We start from the raw sequence: 19,377 nt of genomic DNA, 5'->3' as shown, positions 1-19,377 counted from the left end.
CCATGTTATAGCATATGACAAGATGTCCTTTTTTAAGGCTGAATAATATTCCATTATATGGATTTACCACATTTTTATATCCATTCATCCACTGGTAGACATTTGGATGGTTTCCATGTCTTGGCTACTGTGAATAACATGACTGTGAGCATGGATATGTAAGTGTCTCTTTGAGATCTGATTTTTAATTCTTTAGGATTTGTACCCAGAAGTGGGATTGCTGGATCATATGGTAATTCTATTTTAAATATTTCTTGGAACTCTCATACTGTTTTTTTAGTGGCTACACCATTTTACAATCTCACCTACAGTGTGTAAGGGTTTTAATTTCTCCATATTCTTACCAACATTTGTTATTTTCTGTTTTGGGGGCTTTTTTTTGGCAGTGCACACTATAATGAATATGAAATATATCTCTTTGTGGTTTTGATCTGCATTTTCCTTATGATTAGTGATATTGAGCATCTTTTCATATGCTCGTTGACCATTTATATGTCTTCTTTGGAGAAATGTCTATTCAAGTCCTTTACCCATTCTTAATCATTTGTTTGTTTGTTTGTTTGTTTGTTTTTGTTATCAAGTTTTAGGAGTTCTTTATATATTCTAGATATTAATCCCTTATCCAATACATGGTTTGCAAATATTTTCTCTTTCCATCTGTTGCCTTTTGACTCTACTGATGGTTTCCTTTGCTGTGCAGTTTTTAAATTGGTTATAGTCCCACTTTTCACTTTTGTTACCTGTGTTTTTGGGGTCACATCTAAGAAATCATTGCCCATTCCAATGTGAAGCTTTTCTCCAATGTCTCCTTTTAGGAGTTTTATAGTTTCAGGTCTTATGTTTAGATTTTTAATCTGTTTCGAGTTAATTTTTGTATATGGCATAAGATAAGAGTTTATCTTCATTCTTTTGCGTGTGGATGTCTAGTTTTCCCAGCATTGTTTGTTAGAGAGGTTATCCTTGCTGTGTTGTGTTATCTTGGTACCCTTGTGGAAGATCATTTGACCATACACATGCATTTATTTCTCGGCTCTCTATTTTCTTCCATTGGTTTACTTCATTGGTTTACTTTTGATGACTGAATAATATTCCGTTGTATGGTTATACCCCATTTAATTTATTCATGAGTAATTAGACATTTAGGTTGTTTCCACTTTTTGGCTCTTAGGAATATTGCTTGCTATAAACATTCATGTACAACTGTGTGTGCAGACGTGTTTTCAGTCGTCTTGACTATACACCTATGAGTAAAATTTCTGGGTCAATGGAAATTCTGTTTTCGTATTTTGAGGAACCGCCAAACTGTTTTTCAAAGTGACTACACCATTTTACCTTCCCATCAGCAATGTGTGAGCGTTCCAGTTTCTCGATCTTTGCCAACACTTGTTACCACCATTGTTTTTATTGGAGCCTCCCTAGAGGGTGTGAAATGGTATCTCATGGCAGTTTTGATTTGTATTTCCCTAATGACTAGAGATGTTGAGCATCTTTTCATGTGCTTATTGGCCATTTATATATCTTCGAGAAATGTCTGTTAAATCGTTGCCTATTTTTAATTGGGTTATTTGTCTTAAAAACAATAAAATCAACTTGTAAGTGGTCTTTATATTTTTTGGATACTAGTATCTTATCAGATATATGATTTGCAAATATTTTATGGCAAGATGTTAAGCAGGCAGTTAAATTATCAGATTAGCAGTTTACAAAGATGATGTGTACAAGTTTGTTCATCCTTAACTGTTCATATGTTCAACTCATCAACTAGGGATGATATGGTTTTTAAGAATATTAGTGGTAGCTGGAAAAATTATACATTTATAGGTATATGAGTCATAAAAATATTTTACATGTTTTCAACTCATTTGATCCTTCTGTAATTACTCTCATCCATCCAATTTTACAGATGCAGAAACTAAGGTATAAAGAATTCATGTACCTTGCCCAAGGTCACACAGCTAGTAATTGATGGAGCTCAGATTTGAACCCAGACTTCCGGCTCTCAAGTCTGAGTATTTAACCACAGCACAGCAATAAGTCTCAGGAGCAGCTAGGGATCTTTCTTCTCACTTGAAATCTCTTTCCTAGTTTGTGACCCCAGGTAGACAGACACTCAGCCTCATCATTCTAAAATTGGCTTGTTTAATTAGATGATTCCCAGTCTTTTTCTTCTCAGAAATCTGTGAAGTTTTGGCCACATCTCTCTTAACTAGGAATTTAGAGATGGCTTCACAGCTCACAATCTCATTTACATCATCCCAGAAAGCCAGCTTTACACTGAGTGATTTGGGATACAGTTTTTGTAATCACATGTACCTGGGTTCATATTCAAGCTCTGCCTCCACGGAGGCTGTGTGACTGTGGGTAAATCCTCAACCCCTCTGAGGCCCCAGACCCCTTACCTGGTACACGAGTGTGCTAATAACTGCTCCCGCTTGATAGGTTATTTCCGAAGTTAAGTGACATAATGCATTCACAGCACCTTGCTCAGTTTACACCCAATTAAGTAACTGTTCATTGCAATCAAAAATAAATAATGATAATTTAACCATCAGTGACATAGGTATTATTGGTTTTATTTTACTAATAAGGATATTTGGGGTCAGTGATGGTGACAGGTCAGGTTCAGGACCACACTGTTACTAGGTGTCGGGACTGGACTTTTGCTTTGGCCTTCTAACAGCAAGTCTTATGGGAGTTTTCTCCCATTTTGTGTCCCCAGAGGACCTGGAAATCAAACATATAGATTTCATGTATGAATTACGTTTTCGATTGGATTCTGGAAAACCCATAAACTCTTGCCTGACAAAATATATATTCTTACACTTTTCTCTTTCTTTATGTTTTACTCAAGGGAAATATATATATTTTCAAGTTAAATATAAATTGTATTTCATTAAAAGGAACTATGAAAATCAAAAAGGGTTGTGTAAAATGCCGAATTACGACTTAAAAAATAACAATCTAGGATTCAATTATAAGGTTTTTGTATTGAGATGTAACTGACATATGATATTGTGCAAGTTTGAGGTGTGCTGATTTGCTACATTTATGTATTGCAAGATGATTCCCCCATAGCTTTAGCTAATACCTCTATCAGGTCATTTGGTTTTCATTCCTTTTTTGTGGTGAGGACAGTTAAGAGCTAGTCTCTTAACAATGTTGAAGTATATAACACAGGGTTGTTGCCCAATTATGATTTAATTTAGTATAGTCAGGAAGGGTCAATATATATTGTGATATATGGATTTCTCTAAGGAAGGAAGGAAGGAAGGAGGGAGGAGGAGGGAGGGAAGGAGGGAGGAAGGAAGGAAGAAGGAAGGAAGGAAGGAAGGAAGGAAGGAAGGAAGGAAGGAAGGAAGGGAAGAGGATCCCCAAATGAGGAGGATATGAGGGAGTGAATGATTTCCTTTTGTCTTCAAATTATAAATTCCAAGATTAAACCTGAGGGATCTGTCCCCATCACAGAGACGGATCTGTTTTTTGTCGCTGATAGGTAGCATATCTTTCTGGAGAAGAGAAAAAAAAACAAAACACCTCAGCTTTAAAGAGGCTTCTTTCAGGGAGAATGTTGACTGATTAGTAAAATACCACTCTATTTATTTGTCCAGGGACTCGCCTCCCTGGCGAGCAGCAAAAGTTGTTCTTGCCTTTTTTTTTTTCCCTAGCAGAATCTCTGTTAAACCTCACCGGTCAGGGAGAGAGAACAGGAACAGTTGATCTCTTGGAGCTTTCTGTCCAGACTCCAGAGGAAATTGCATTCATGTAGGATGGACCCAGCAGAGCTTTCTCAGAGGCGAGCAGCTCGGCGAGAACAATCCTTGTGGACGTTTAATAAGGTTTAATTCAGTTTGTGGCTGAAGCAGCTTGGGCGTGTAAATTGCAGGAAGGGGCCCCAGAACGAGAGATGCTCCCTCGGAAGCTTTGTCAGGAAGGGGTGGTATCAAGGATCATAAATTGCCCTGTGGCTTTTCAGGAGTTTATGAGCTCCCAGGCCTCCTCCACAATAGGTTGCGGGGATGACTCTTAACACCTCATTAAGGCTGTTTTTCACCAAATGCTAATAATAAAAGGGAGCCCTAAAAGCCTGGCTTAATTTTATTCAGAATCCTCTCCTCTGGAATATATATCTATATTTTAAAATGTCATAAAATGGAAATGCGATAGCGGGCCCACATCTTGGGGAGACTCGTTAAAATTTTCAGGTTGACAGGAGTCTGGAGAGGTCAAGGCTGGGCCCCCAGGGTGGAAAATGGCCTTCTCCTCCTGGCAAAGGTGCCTTCGAGGTCCATCGCTTCATCTCCAACTGCACAATATTATTTTGGGCTTTTTGGACTTTTTCTTTCCGATCGTAACACAGCTTTTCCACTGGGACCTTTTCACGACCTGTCTCCGAAGCCCTTTTATTTATCATAGTCTATGGCATCTATTAGAGCCCAAACTAATTTTTTTTAGAAAGACAGGTATATTCCTAAATCTCAGGACAGTGAGGAAAAATTGCTGCGTATGTTCTCGTTTCTGGAGATTCTGGTGTGAGACGGTGCAGTTAGGAGTTAAACGTGGACCAGCCCCCATTGGAGACCCACTCAGTCACTGTCCAGCTGTGTGACCCTGGCGTGGGACCTCTCCTCTTTGTACCCTGCTGCTAGCCTGTTAACTAAGGTCGAGAGTGGCAGTAGCTACTTCTGAGACAGGTTCTGGAGATCGAAGGAGAGGATGCCAGTAATATGTTTGGCGTGGAGGCCGGCAGACAGAACGCCCTCAATGAATGGCGCTTAGTATTCATTCATTCATTCATTCACTCACTCACTCAGTCATTTGTTCATTCAACAAATATTTACTGGGCATCTGTTTTGTGCCTAGCACTATTTCAGCATCAGACAGATACAGAGTCCACCCGTGGGCTGAACTTTAGTAATTCTTCTCCAAGGTACAGAAAAGGAAGGGCAGAAGGCGGAACAGCTACTCTGCTTCTTGCTAGGCACGGGGCTACAGGCAAATCCTTCACGCTCTGGGGACACTGTCCAGCTCTGTGACCCTGGCATGGGACCTCAACTTCAGCACTAGTGACCTTTGCGGCCAGATAATTCTTCGCTGGTGGAGAAAGGGGGCTGCCCAGTGCATTGAAGGAGGTTTAGCAGCAACCCCTGGCCTCTACCTACTAGATGCCAGTAGCACCCCCACGCCAAGTCCTGACAACCCAAAACGTCTCCAGACATTGTCCCTGGCTGACGGCCATTGCTCTGGACCAATCTCTCAGGCTCTCCACACCTCAGTTTCCTTTCTGAGCTGGAATACCAACCTTATCTGGGTCACAGATAGTTAGATGTGAGAAGTAAATGAAACGAGGCCTTGCCGGGCACACAGGAAGCCTCAATAAAAGTGATCTATGAGCCGATGTGGATGCTTTCACACGTCTCGCCTCCGGCCGCAGGTGCTCTGGACTCTGACATGCCGCGAACTTGGTGGGGAAATCTCGCCTCACCCCGTCTCGAGTGCTCCCAGGTGGGGAGGTGAGCAGGATGCGGTTTGTGCAGCCGCGGCCGATGGACCTCTGCGAGTGATTTATAGGCCGTCTTTCCAACTTGGCCTTTGCCAATGAAAAGGTCCAGACAGAGAAAATTAGACTTGACTTTCTAACACGCAAGCGCAGTTCAGCCGTGAGTCCGACCTGTCTCGGGGCGTGCTCCTGCCTTACTGGTGAACAAGGAAGGTAGGCTTGCTTCCGGATCTTGCTGTGGGAAGCTTCTGGAAACCTCATAAATCCATATTTGTGCAGAAGACAGATTAAGAAGGAAGAGGACGGAGAAATAGAGCAGTTCAGAGCGGCACGGGCTGTGGAGACACAGACACCGTCGAAGTGTTTGAACTTGGGCAAGTCACTGCAGCTTTCTGAGCCTCAGTTTCGTCACCTGTCGAATAGGACTAACCATCGTGCTAACCCCATTTGGTCGTGAGGACTAAAGGAGATGAAGCAAGTAAAGAATGGTCTTGCCTGAACCATGCATGGTAGAGCCCAATAAACAGTAGCTAAATATGAAAAAAAAAATTTGTTGCCCTACTGAGTCCCAGGCTTTGCTTGTCCCCAGGGTACTGAGGAAGTAGGGTGACCACTTTGTCCAGGTTTGCTTGGGACTTTCCTGAGTTTAGCTCTGAAAGTCTCAAGTCCCAGGAAATCCTGCAGTCCCAGGCATACAGGGACAATGGGCCACCCCAAGGAATGACTTTGGAAATGAGTTTCTGGTCCAGCGTCCTGGGCAGAGAGCCCAGTGGGGTTAAACGCTGACTAGCTGGTGTTTTGGGAAAAGCCACAAGCCTCTGGCCACATGGGCCGCTGCGGGAGAGAATATGCTTCGTGAGTTTCGAGGGGAGGTTTACGAGCACTCTTCCTGAAGGTTTAATGAGCCCGGGTGATTTATCCTATCTGGAGGGAGAGTCATCGCTACAAGGAGAAACCTGCTTCTCCGAGCTTCTGCTTTCCTTTACCATCAAACCTTTCATCTTCCCTGAGTGGTCTCCATCTCCATAAATAACCTTATTACGGCCACACAAAGGCAGGGCCCTGGCCGCCTGCAAGACTGGGCTTCTCAAATCGTGGTTTCATAAACCAGTTTGACCAGAACATGGAAGACTTAATAGGCTCTACTGGGGACGTTCGAAATGGGCGGAAGAATGCAGGGGGGCTCGGGTGTTGGGTCCGTTGAGTGATAAGCTCAGAATCACACACGACCCATCCTCCAAAGTGCCCGCTTAACCGAGGGAAGTTACCCACTGACTTACCTTCCCCTGACATCTCTTGAGTATAAATTCAAATGCAAGAATATATCCAAGTGGTAGAAACCCCATCAAAGAAGGTGAACCATAATAATGTCCATTGGAACTTTCCGCATCGATGGAAATGTTCCATAATCTGCACTGTCCAAGATGGTGGCAACTGGTCACCATCGTGACCACTGGGTACTTGAAATGGTGCTGGCGCGATGGAGGAACTAAGCTTTAAACGTTATTTCATTTTAATTAATTTAAGCGGAAAGAGCCACGTGCGGCTGGTGGCTCCCATGTTGGACAGCGTAGTTTTAAAGGAATAAACAGGTTTCGAAATATATCGTCGTGAAGGCTTTGCTCACCACTTCTCCTTCGGATCCCAGCGGAACGTGGGGACAGCGTCAGAGCAGCGGTTCTACGCTCTTCCAGTGCGTGTGCTGCTCGTGACGCACACCAGCGTGGGGTGAGGGATGCTGCAGGTCACTGGGGCCTCGTTTTGCCTCTTATACCTGTGAAAGTCAACAGGTCTGGCCAACAGAAAGTTCGGGTCCTTAGAATGAATTCAATCTCAGAACAATTTTTTGTTAAAGGACTCTACAAATGTTCAATGACTGAGTGCATCCTGTATTAAAGACTGAAGAAGGTGCGCAATCAGGTAAAACGGCATATAAAATTACAAGTGAATAATAATATACACCGTCGCCATCCTCCCCATCTGCACCGCCACCGCTCAGCTCAGAGTCCCCTTCCTCACGGCCACTCTGAACCGCTTCCACGAAATTATTCCAGGCCTTTTTTTTTTCTCTATACGATTTTAAAATTTTTGTGTGTTTATAGCTTTTTATTTTAACAAAGAGGGGATTAAGTATGCGTACTGATCCGTACCTTGCTTAATTTTTGTTTTAATTTTATAAGAGGTATATGAAAACATTTTCGTCGCGAAAGCGTTATCCAGAACAGAGCCCACGTCTTAGGTCACTGATGTCGTTCCGCGTGTCATCCTCCAGCTCTTCTTCTGTGCGCTCATGCCCGTGTAGACAGACATCTTTGTGGATTTTTAAAATGCGTAAGTTGGTTCAAACTGGATATATTGTTCCGTCCTTTTTTATTTTTCACTTGAACTAACTGCTGGTGTCAGGACTTGGAGCGCACCTCATTCTATACCACCGACAGATTTCCTTCATGTGAATCAGTTTGTTAGCTATTTCCATCAGGGATGGAGAGTTGGGTGGTTACTAAAACAAGGCTGTGGTGTGCACTATATACCCGCCGTGCTGTGTGCACTGGGGTTATGCCTCGTGGACGGGGACCCAGGACGGGGACCGAGGGGTAATGGGACCCTTATTTAAAGTGCCTTCCTTACTGGGTTAAACACTGTGCTCCTAAAATTCTTTCCCTCCCTTACCCTCCTCCCTCAGAACCTCAGAAAGTGGCCTTATTTGGGACTAGGGTCACTGCAGGTGCAGTTAGTTAAGGTGAGGTCGCACCGGAATAGGACAGACCCTTCACCCAATGACTGGTGTCCCGGTGAGAAGAGAAAAAGAGACACAGAGAAAGAGACACGAGAAGAGAACACCGTGTGACGACAGAGACGGAGATGGGGGTGATGCAGCTGGACACGAAGGAGCAGCGGAGATCACCAGGAGCCACCAGGAGCTGGAGGCGGCTGCTTCCCCAGACCCTTCAGAGAGCCTGGCCCCGCCGACACCATGATTTTGGACTTCTAGCCCCCGGAACTGTGAGAGGATATATCTCTGTCTTTTTAAACCACCTAATTTATGGTAATTTATCACAGCAGCCCTGGGAAACTAATATACCCTTAAAAAGGTTCAGCCAGTTGACACTCCCGCCAACCAGCATTCCCCATAGCCCTTAAGTTCATACCCTCGCCAACAATGAATATCATCCCTTTCTCTCTTTTTTGTAATAAACTCTTTTTGTTTTGGAATAAATTGACAAAAAAGTTGCAAAGGTAGTATAGAGTTCCCATTTGTTAACATATTACCATGATGGATTTGTCAAAACTATGAAATTAGCGTTGGTCAAATGCTACTAACTAAACCACAGACTTCATTCGGATGTCACCTGATTTTCCATTATTGTTGTTTTTCTAATCTAAAATCCAGCCCAGGAAACCACACTGCACAAAGCCTCCATTGTTTCACATATATTTGTATTTATTATTCGTGGTGGAAAGCAGTTTGAGAAGAGTTCTTCTAATCTTTTAACGGAAGTTTTAATAACCTTACATTTGGAAATATTTTAAATATTCAAAGAAATACAAACAAATAAAGTAACAGATAGGCCTGTTTTACACCATCCAGATTTAACAAATGTTAATATCTACAAGTCCACGATTCTTTATCTGTACTTTATCTTTTAAAGACCCTGAAAATCAAAAGCTGATATGAGGCTATATGTAATCCTGATATATCACCTAATTTGGAATGCATACATTTTATTGCAAATATATCAATGTGTTTGATTACAGGGACTGTCCCAGGTCCCACTGGGACTATGATGTAATACAGGTATATGCACCATAATACTTTTCTAAAATCTAGAAAATTCTATGTTTTGAAACACATCTGGCACCAGAGGTTTCAGATAAGGTATTGTGGCTCTCCATTAAGTTAGTTTCAGATTTTTTATACAGTTTTTAAGAGACAAAAAAATCATTACAGGGAGAACCAACATCTCAGCCTCCTTCCCTCACCTCATTCCTTCTCCCCAAAGAGGATCCTCAGAGATGTTTTAATAATTTTACTTAACAAGTATACTCATGAAAAGAAATGATATTATGTTGTGTTCTTGACCCAAAGAATAAAGCACACCTCATCAAGTTTCAGGTTTGAGTAATTTTCCTACCATGTCCTCCTACTAAAATGTGAGAAATCAATAACAAGAAGATGACCAGAGAAACTCCACACATCTGGAAAATTTCAAACGCATTTCTGAAAAAGTCGTGGTTAAAAAGAGAAATACTTATTGAATTTGGAAATTATTAGAACTCAATAACAATCAATGTGTCACCCAAAACTTATGGTTTGCAACTCAGGGAGGGAGTACCTAAAAGGAAATGAGAGACTTGGATGCTTGCGTTTGAAAAGAATAAAGGATGAAAATTATTAGCGAATCATCCAACACAAGTCAGAAAAATCGAATAATCGCAAAAAAAAAAAAAAAAAGCAGAAGGAAATAGTAAAAAGAAAGGCAGAAATTAACGAAATAGAAAACAGAGATACCAAAGAAAGGATGGACAAGGTCAAGATTGGTTCTTTGAAAAGTCTAATAAAATTAACAAACATTCAGCTTCAATATCAAGGGAAAAAAACCAGAACAGAACACACAAACAATATTATGAGACCATAACTACACAGGCAGCAAAGTTTTAAAATACAAGGATATTATGAACAACTATATGCCAATAAATTTGAAAACTTAAATAAATAAATGGATTTATTTTTAGAAAAATATAACTTGCCAAAATGGACGCGACCTGTATGTAGAATCAGAGTTTTTAAGGAACTCAACAAGCTGCCTTTAAAATTCTTATGGTGGAGCAAACAGCCAACAAGAGCCAAGGAAACTCCAATGGAAAAACAATGGGGAGAAATGTGCCCTGCCAAATATTAAAGATCATTTCATAAATCTATAGTTATTGAGACAATATAATATTGGTGTAGGGAGAGAAAATAAGACCAGTAGAACAGAATAAAGAGATCGGTAATCTAGCCAAGATGATGTGGAAAATTATCAAGATAAAATTTAATTTATTATTAAATTAGTAGTAGAGATCTGTGAAGAATGATAGTCAATAAATAGTGCAAGATAAATAAAAATGGTTAGTCATAGGGAAAAACATAAAATTACATCTCATCCCCATGCTGTGCATTAAAATCTATTCTAATGGGTGAATTTTATGGTACGTGAATTATATCTCAAAACCGAAATCTATTCCAGGTGATTAAAGACTTAAACGTGAAAGGCAAATGTTTAGGATAAAATGTAGGAAAATATTTATATAAACTTGAATTATGGAATGATGTCTTATATAAGACAGAAAAGACAATCTGTAAAGGGAAAAATTGATAAACACAACTACATTAAAACACAACAAATTGAAAAATACAAATACATCAGGGGACACCACAAGGAACTTGAAAAGGTGAGCTAGGATTTGGAAGAAGAATACGATGTCTATAGTTATTAGAAGATTGTCAAGAATATGTAAAGAACTTCAACAAATCAATAAGAAGAAAACCCCAAACAATTTAATAGCAAAATGGACAAAATATTTGAAGAGATATTTCACAGAAGAGGAAGCATGAATGCCCAATAAATGTCTTAAGTGATGACTAATCTCATTAATAATAAAGAAATTCAAATTAAAACCATCAGGTTGGCAAAAATTAATAAATTTGAGAGGATCGAGTGATGGTGAGGGTGTAAGACAACCAAAACGTTTTTGCGCTGTTCATGAGAAGTGTAATTGCTACAACCACCTTGAAAAACAATTTTGAAATGGGAGGTAAAGCTGAAAATGCATATACCTTAAGACCAAGCAATTCTGCTCGTGGGTAGTGCACCCTAAAACTGTCTTATATGCGTGTGCCAGGAGCTACGTACAAGATCGCTTCTGATAACAATGTGAGAAATAGCCAAAAAAACAAACAAACTTGGAATCAGTACAAAGGTCCCTTCACAACACAATGGGCAAATAAATGACGTGACAGTCATACATTAGAATACAATACAGTAGTGGAAGTTAATAGTGTTTCTGGAAGAATCTCAGAAACATAATATTAAGCAGAAACACTACAAAAGAAGGCATGTGGTGTATTTCCAAAAAAGTATACAGGAACTAAAAGAATAATAGCTTCGTGATGTATGTATGCGTAGTCATACCGTAAAGAAAAGCAATGGTAGATCTAAAATTCAGTATATAGATGGTGATGGAGGAGGAGGCCTGGGAGATACGATATGAAGGTAACGTTTCATGTTTTCAGCAGAGTGATGGGTGGGTAAGTATCTGTGGTATTGTAATTCTTTACTCATCATATATCTTTTAAAGCAGCGCTCCCCAACCCCTGGGCCATGGACCGGTACTGGTACCGGTCCATCACCTGTTAGGAGCCAGGCCGCACAGCAGGAGGTGAGCAGCGGGCAGGCGAAACTGTATTTGCAGCCGCTCCCCAGCGCTAGCATCACCGCCTCAGCTCCACCTCAGATCATCAGGCATTAGATTCTCATAGGAGCACCGGTCCCTGGTGCCAAAAAGGTTGGGGACCGCTGTCTTAAAGAGTTTTTTCATATATTCAAATTTTAATTAAAAAAAAAAAAAGAGAGAGAGAAGTGAGGGGCGAGCCATGCAGATACTTGGCAGAAAAGAACAAAGGTGACAGACAGCAAGTGCAAAGGTCCTGAGGCAGGAGCATGCGTGGAGGTTTCAAGGAGGTCAGTGTGGTGGAATGGAGAGTAAGAATATCAGGAAATGACAGCGGAGAGGTGATGGAGAAATAGGCCCGATACCTCTCATTCTAATACTTAATGACGCTGCATGGTAATTTCAAGCTTATGTCTTGGTCTGTCACAGTGGACACTGAGCCTCCGAGGACAGGGCCAGTGACCAATGTCCGGGCCTGGGTAAGGGCGAAGACAAAAAATGACAGCTCCCTGGAGCTGAGGCTAAAGATTGTACATGAAATGCTTCTCTACGGTTAAATTGTTGCCAGGAGGGAAATCTAAGACCAGTCGCTTTCTCCAGAGTATTGCCACAGCCCCCAACCCGCTGCTCTACCCTCAGAAGTGAAACCTGGAATTTCTTTCTGGAAGAGCGATCCTTTACAAATCCTGTGACTCCGAGGAGTCCTGTTTTCTCTGTAAATAAGGCGACAATCCCCGGTGTGGCCTGAGCGGTCTCTTCCGCAGGCACATGGTATTTGGTGGAAAATGGAGGCGGGGGGATTGGCAGGGTGACGGGAGGAAAAGGCTGGAAAGCTCAGAGGAGCCTTTTTCATTTCAGTGAATATGAAGGACTGTCACCTTTGAACCAAATGATGTCGTCTGTTCATTTGGCAGGGGGCGTTAGCAAAAGGTGCAGCCACATGCTGTTACTGAGTTGGTCAACCCACGTTCATTCTGTGAGCTCTTGGCCATCCTGAGCCCTGGGAGGCGAGTGGGTATCACATGTCTCCCTAAACAAGCACCAGGGCTGGGACAGAAACTAAACAGTTGCCCAGGTTGTCGCTCTCCGTTCCCTTCAGCACCAAGTACTCCCTACAGCCAGAGGCCTGATGTTTAGGTCTTTCCATCTAAAGTGGGATCTCCATGGAGTCAGGGGTCACGTTTTATTGGCTTTTGTTATCTCAACAATCTGGCATAGAGCACCAGGCAAGGGCGGCATGAAGGAGTGAGTGGGTGGGTGGTAGATGAAGGATGGATGGAGGGAAGGAAGGAGGGATGGAAAGTAGGTAGGAAGGAAGGAATGCCATATTCTCTTTGCAAAAAGCTAAAACATTACAGGTAAGGCCCAAGTCCCCTTTGATGACCTGCTTCCCACTTTTGTTTCTTCCCCTTCCCCCTCAATCAGTTAGGAATATAGGTTTCCAGGATTTTTTCAAGGCACATCCGTATGGAAATATGCATCCATAGAGAACACATAGCATTGTTTTATTTTCTGTGTTCTGTCTGGCAACTTGCTCCAGTCGCTCAGTGATACTTGTAGAGCTTCCCAGGTCAGTTTATACAGACCTGTCTCTTTTTCTATGGCGGAATATTTCTATAGTTTGGATATGTTCCACAGCTTAATTGCTTAGTTCCCTATGGACTGACATATAGTTGGTTTCCGGTTTTTATTTCTTACCATTAATAAATGCTACAGCCCTCATCCCTCTCCCTATGCACTGGGACAGTCATTCGTCAGTCATTTGAATACAGAATAACCCACAAAATGAAAGTCCTGTGCTCATGGGACTCTAAATTTAGGAGTCTTTAGAATCCGTTGTCTTTTCTCCATCCGTTTAGATGTGAGCTGGTGGGGAGAGAGAGGGCTGCAGAACCGAAGAGAACTCATTTCAGCCCGGGCATTTTACCCCCTGCTCTGGAACTGTGGGCAAAGTTACTTCTCTTCCGGATGTTGGCATGGTCAGCTGCACCCCTCCTGGGACTGTCGTGAAGACCTGACTTAAATAGTGCGTCAGGCACCTGTCCCTTCGGAAATCCTCACTGGGTACATGCCCACTGGTCCCATAGGATCGGAGGTGTCCAGCTCAGACTTTCCATGCTGCTAACTTTTAAAAAGTTAACTCCTCTCTAAAGTGACACTAAAACCACAAGCCGAGTTTCAGAAAACGCCGAATATTTAGATTTCCTGTGAATTATAAACCAGCTTTAGATGGTGGAGCGTGGCACTCAGGAGAGAGGCACACTTCTAGGAGGCTAATTCTGACAAGATTTCGGGCTTTTCCCACTCACCCCAACCCGATAATTAATAGGAGCCAGGAAGAAGTCCCTGCATTTCTAAGTGCCATCCCCACCGCACTGGCACTCCAAACATCTGAAGGAAAAACAGTTTGTTAATTGCTGTCTAGACAGTTTATTGCGGCAATAAGATCAAAACCCAGAATGCTAAGGTTTGTGGTATGAATCATGCAGACTAAACAATTGTTTTATTGCATTTACAGAGAAGTTGATTTATAACGTCACTGGGTAATAAAATTCCTTCATGGTTTATCCGAAATAATTTTGCTCCTTTTACACCACTCTGTGATAATTTCACCTCCCTGGGCTGTTAAAGTGTGTTCTCTGCCACATCTAAACAGTTTCTTATCAGACGTCTTATTGTCATCAAGGGCCAGGGTCCATTTCATCCTGGCAGAGCCCTTGTGAAGACAGGGAGCCTGGCGGGAGTGGCCTTTATGACCCACGCCAAAACGGGTAGACAGTTCCTGAGCTCGACAGCCTTTTGTCTTGTCTGTTGGCAAAGGCAAATTTGATGGCCTCCCCTTCAGAACCAAGTCCTGGATGAAATGGACAGAGCTGGCCAGTTCTTTGGTGCCTCTGAGACCCTGGGGGCAGACTTCCCTGCTGCCTGCTGCCCCTCTGTGCCCTGATAGCCTGTGGAATATGCAAGAAGGAAGGAACAGGCCGACGCGCCCACATCCACGACTTCCCCAGACTTCCCCAGTCTCCGCCGTGGTCCAGCCCAGTGGGTTCTCCCCATGAAACAGAGGAGAATTCAGAGCTCAGAAATTCTGAGTGGCTCGATGCAAGGTCAAAGGTTGGGAAATACTGGTTCTTCAGGCTCCAAGTCCAGCGATCTTTGGCGCCAGAAGCCAAATGACATCAGAGATTAGCATCAAATAAATGTTAATCTCTTTCCTAAAAAGCATAGGCCTATTTTGCTCTTCCTTTTTTCATCCCTGCACTGGCCACAGTAAAATCCACGAGAACGGGCTGCTGATCTCCAAACCCCTGGAATCAAATGCTAATTTTTTGAATTAACCGTGTTAAAGCGAACAGTCCACAACTTTCACAGTGATGTGCAACTACCATCGCTAGTACTAAAATATTTTCATCACTTGAAGGGAAGACCTCAAACCCATTAAGCAACTGCTCTGAATTTCCTGCCTCCCGCCAAACCCTGACAGTCCCCAGTCTACATTCTGTCTCTGGATTTACCTATTCTGGATATTTCGTGTTAGAGAATCCTGTAACATGTGACTTTATGCCTGGCTTCTTTCACTTACAATAATATTTTTAGGATTCGTGCAAAGAATGGCGTGTATCAGCACTTTATTCCTTGTTCATGGCTGAATAGTATTCCATTGTATTTATATTCCTCGTTTTGTATATCCGTTCACTAGCTGATGAACACTTGGATGATTTGCAGCTTTGGGCTGTTGTGAGTAGTGCTGCAACACACATGTGTGTACATGTATTCGAATGCCTGTTTTCAATTCTTTTGAGTATTTACCTAGAAGAAGAATTGCCGGATCATATACTAATTCTATGGTTAGCTTTTGAGAAACCACCGAACTGTTTTTTGTAGCAACCGAACCATTTTGCATTCCCACCAGCAATGTATGAGAGTTCCAATTTTTCCACATCCTTAGCAACACTTACTATTTTTCATTTTTGTTCTTGTTTTGTTTTGTTGATGATAGCTATCTTACTGGGTTATTAAGTGGTATCTCGTCGTGGGTTTGATGTCCATTTCCCCAATGACTAACGATGTTGAGCATCTTATCATGTGCTTGCTGGTCACTTCTATATATTCTTTGAGAAAATATCTGTTGAAGTCTTTTGCCCATATTTTGAGTGGGTTATTTATCTTTTTGATGTTGAATTGTAAGAGTTCTTTATATATTTTGGATACTAGACCCTATTTCAGATATATACATGATTTTGTAATTATTTTCTCACATTCTGTGGGTTGTCTTTTTCGTTTCTTGATGATATCCTTTCATGCCCCAAAGTTTTTAATTTTGATGAAGTCCAATTTATTTACTTGTTCTTTCATTATTCATGCTTTTTCTGTCATACATAGGAATCCATTGCCAAATCCAAGGTCATAAAGATTTACCCCTATGTTTTCTCCTAAAATTGTTATAGTTCTAGCACTTATGTTTAGGTCACTGATCCATTTTGAGTTAATTTTGTGTACGGTGTGAGGGAAAGGTCCATTCATTTGCATCCGGGTAGCCAGTTGTCCTAGCACAAATACTAAATTCTATAGATATCTCTTAGGGCTGATTTTCAAAAGGCATCTCTGAAGCCTGAAAGGTTTAAGAATACCCCCTCCAGTGCTCCAGGATTCAAAATTCCCTTCTTCTTCTCCTCTGTAGGTCTACGGCATTCGCAGTCCACTTTACCCTCCAGGACTTTATGGCCTTGAGCTATAAAAGGAGAATTCTACTAATAGCATATAGGATTTCTTTGAGCTCTCCATAGGAATGGATGTAAAGTGCTGATATGATCATTGAGATGTGCTGGACAAAGGTAGATTATTATTCATTATTTTTATTATTAGTAATTATGATAATTATAATTATTATTCCATTCCTACCACTGTGATGGAGGTGATAAGTTGAAAGTACCTTTGTCCTTTGAAATTACGAACTCTGTTTCTTGCTAAGAATATGGAGAGGAAGTTTGAATTATTTTCCTAAAGGCTCACTGGCTTTTTTTTTTTTTTGGAACAATTTATATTAATTGCAAAATACAAAGTCAAAGAGGAAGAAAAATTGAGGCCTGGACACCTTCAGGAATCATTGCTTCTCAACCTCTCAACCTCCACGATGCAAACAGACACAGTATCTATCCTCACCAGTGACCAGACTTGACCGAATCTGGTCTGCTCAATACCCTCTGTTGCCTGCTCTGCCATTACCTTTGCATGCTCTGGAGAGCGTATTTGGGAAATAACATAAATGGTCAAACTTTCAGGAACAGACGGAGAAAATCTTAGGGATCTATGGCTAGGCAAAACATTCTAAGACTTGACACCAACAGCACAATCCATAGAAGGAAAAAGTGATAAATTGGACATCATTAAAACTAAAGGCTTTTGCTCTGTGAAAGACCCTATTACTGATGTTGAAAAGACAAGATGCCGCCTGTAGAAAATATTTGCAAACCATGGACCCAACAAAGGAGTAGGGCCCAACGTGAAGGGTCATTGTGATGGTAAGGTATATAAAGAACTCGCAAACTCAACAGCAAAATAAATACCCCAGTTAGAAAATGGAGAAACGACACCAAAGAGGATACATGAGGGGCAAAAAAGCACACGGAATGACGTGCGACATCATTAGCCATCAGGGAAACGCAAAATAAGATCCTAAAGAAATATCACACACCTATCAGAAAAGGCGCCGCCCCCCTGTAAAAAAAAGAAAAAATAGGGATAACACCAAATGCCAGTGAAGATATGGAAAAACTAGTTTACCCATATACAGTGTCGGTAGGAATGGTAAATGTTACAGCCGCTCCAGAAAACAAGTTTGGTGGTTTCTTTAAAAACCACACATCCACCTACCATATCACCCAGCAATGGCACTCCTGGTCATTTATCCTGGAGAACTGAAAACGTAACGTTCACACAGAAACTTGTACACGAGTGTTTATAGCAGCCCTGATCGATATAGGTCCACACTGGTGACAACACACACATTCACAGACAGGCGAACGGTTAAACTGTCCTGTCGGGCATTCAGCAGTGGGGCAGGAGAGGGTGAGGAGGTGGGATGGGGAGTGGGAAGGCTTGGGGGTGGGGTGGCTCCAAGAAAAGATGCAGGAAAAAAGCCAATCGCTTAAGGTTACATACTATATGATTCCATTGATGGAATGTCCTTGAAATCACAAAACTATGGAAAAGGAGAACAGATTAGCGGTTGCCGGGGGTCAGGGACAGAGCTGGGGGTGGAAAGGGGTTTGGCTGTGAAAGGGCAACGTGAGGGGTGTGGCAGTGACGGAAATATTCTGTAACTTAATTGTGTCCATGTCAGCTTCCTGGCTGTGACATTGTACTGAAGTTTTGTAAGATGTTACCATTATGAGAACTGGGTGAGGAGTGAGTGGGCTCTCTCTGTATTATTCTTACAGCTGAGCGTGAATCTCCATGTATCTCAGAAGTTTAAGTAAAAGAATATAGATATCATATTGAATCATATCAAATTGTAGCCTTTATATGTCAAAAAAAAATGGTCTACTATTGTACTTTCTCATGGTGCGACCTAATTTTTTTTTTTCCACTCTACTGAATTAGTAGCATCCAGAACACAGTCTGGCAGCTTGCTTTTTCATTTCGCTCTACCTACCACCCATAGAATATTCCGTATCAGTGCAAACACAGCTGCCTCCAGCTGCAGAAATACAATGTCGTGTAATAGATGACCATAACTTATTTTGACAGTTTGCCCTAATGGACATTTTGGTTGTTTCCATTATTTAGCTTTTGCATACAATGTTGCAGTGTAGTTCCTTGTACATACATCATTTGTCATGTGTTCAGTAGTGGGTCTGCCTGATTAATTTCCAGCAGAATAATTCTTAGGTCAAAGGACATCTACTATTTATGTAAATATATAACATTCGGTAAATGTTGCTAAACACCCAAATAACATTGGAGGTCAAACCGATTTTAACTCCCACCTACTATGAGAGATCTTGTCGCCTCACATCTTACAAAGACCCCAACAGCGAAAACTTTGTTATCTACTATTCTGATTAAAAAATAATAATAATAAGATACCTATAGTAATGTACATTTGTATTTTTCTTATAATGCCCAGGGGTCAAGAATCTTTTCTTATACAGCCTGCGAACCAAATCTACGATATTCATTTGCAATCTCCTCGAGGAATTCTGTTTTATATTTCTTTTTATCACGTGGAGTATTTGCATGCAGTGTGTTTGCATACAGTAGAAGATTGAGAAATATTTGAAGATTAATTGCCACACCTGGACACAAGTCCCACCCTTCCGAGCCTCACCCTCACCCGCCTCAGGCTACAATGGACAGAATGGCAATGAGGAATTAGAAATATACTTTAAGATGACTAGCAAATGGAATTGGACAGCAGGCAGAGTCAGCTCCATAGAAAGCAGAGT

The sequence above is a fragment of the Pteropus medius genome, unplaced genomic scaffold, assembly GCF_902729225.1.
Source record: "Pteropus medius unplaced genomic scaffold, Ma_sr-lr_union100, whole genome shotgun sequence".
Lineage (NCBI taxonomy): Eukaryota > Metazoa > Chordata > Mammalia > Chiroptera > Pteropodidae > Pteropus > Pteropus medius.
This window is presented reverse-complemented; position numbering follows the sequence as displayed.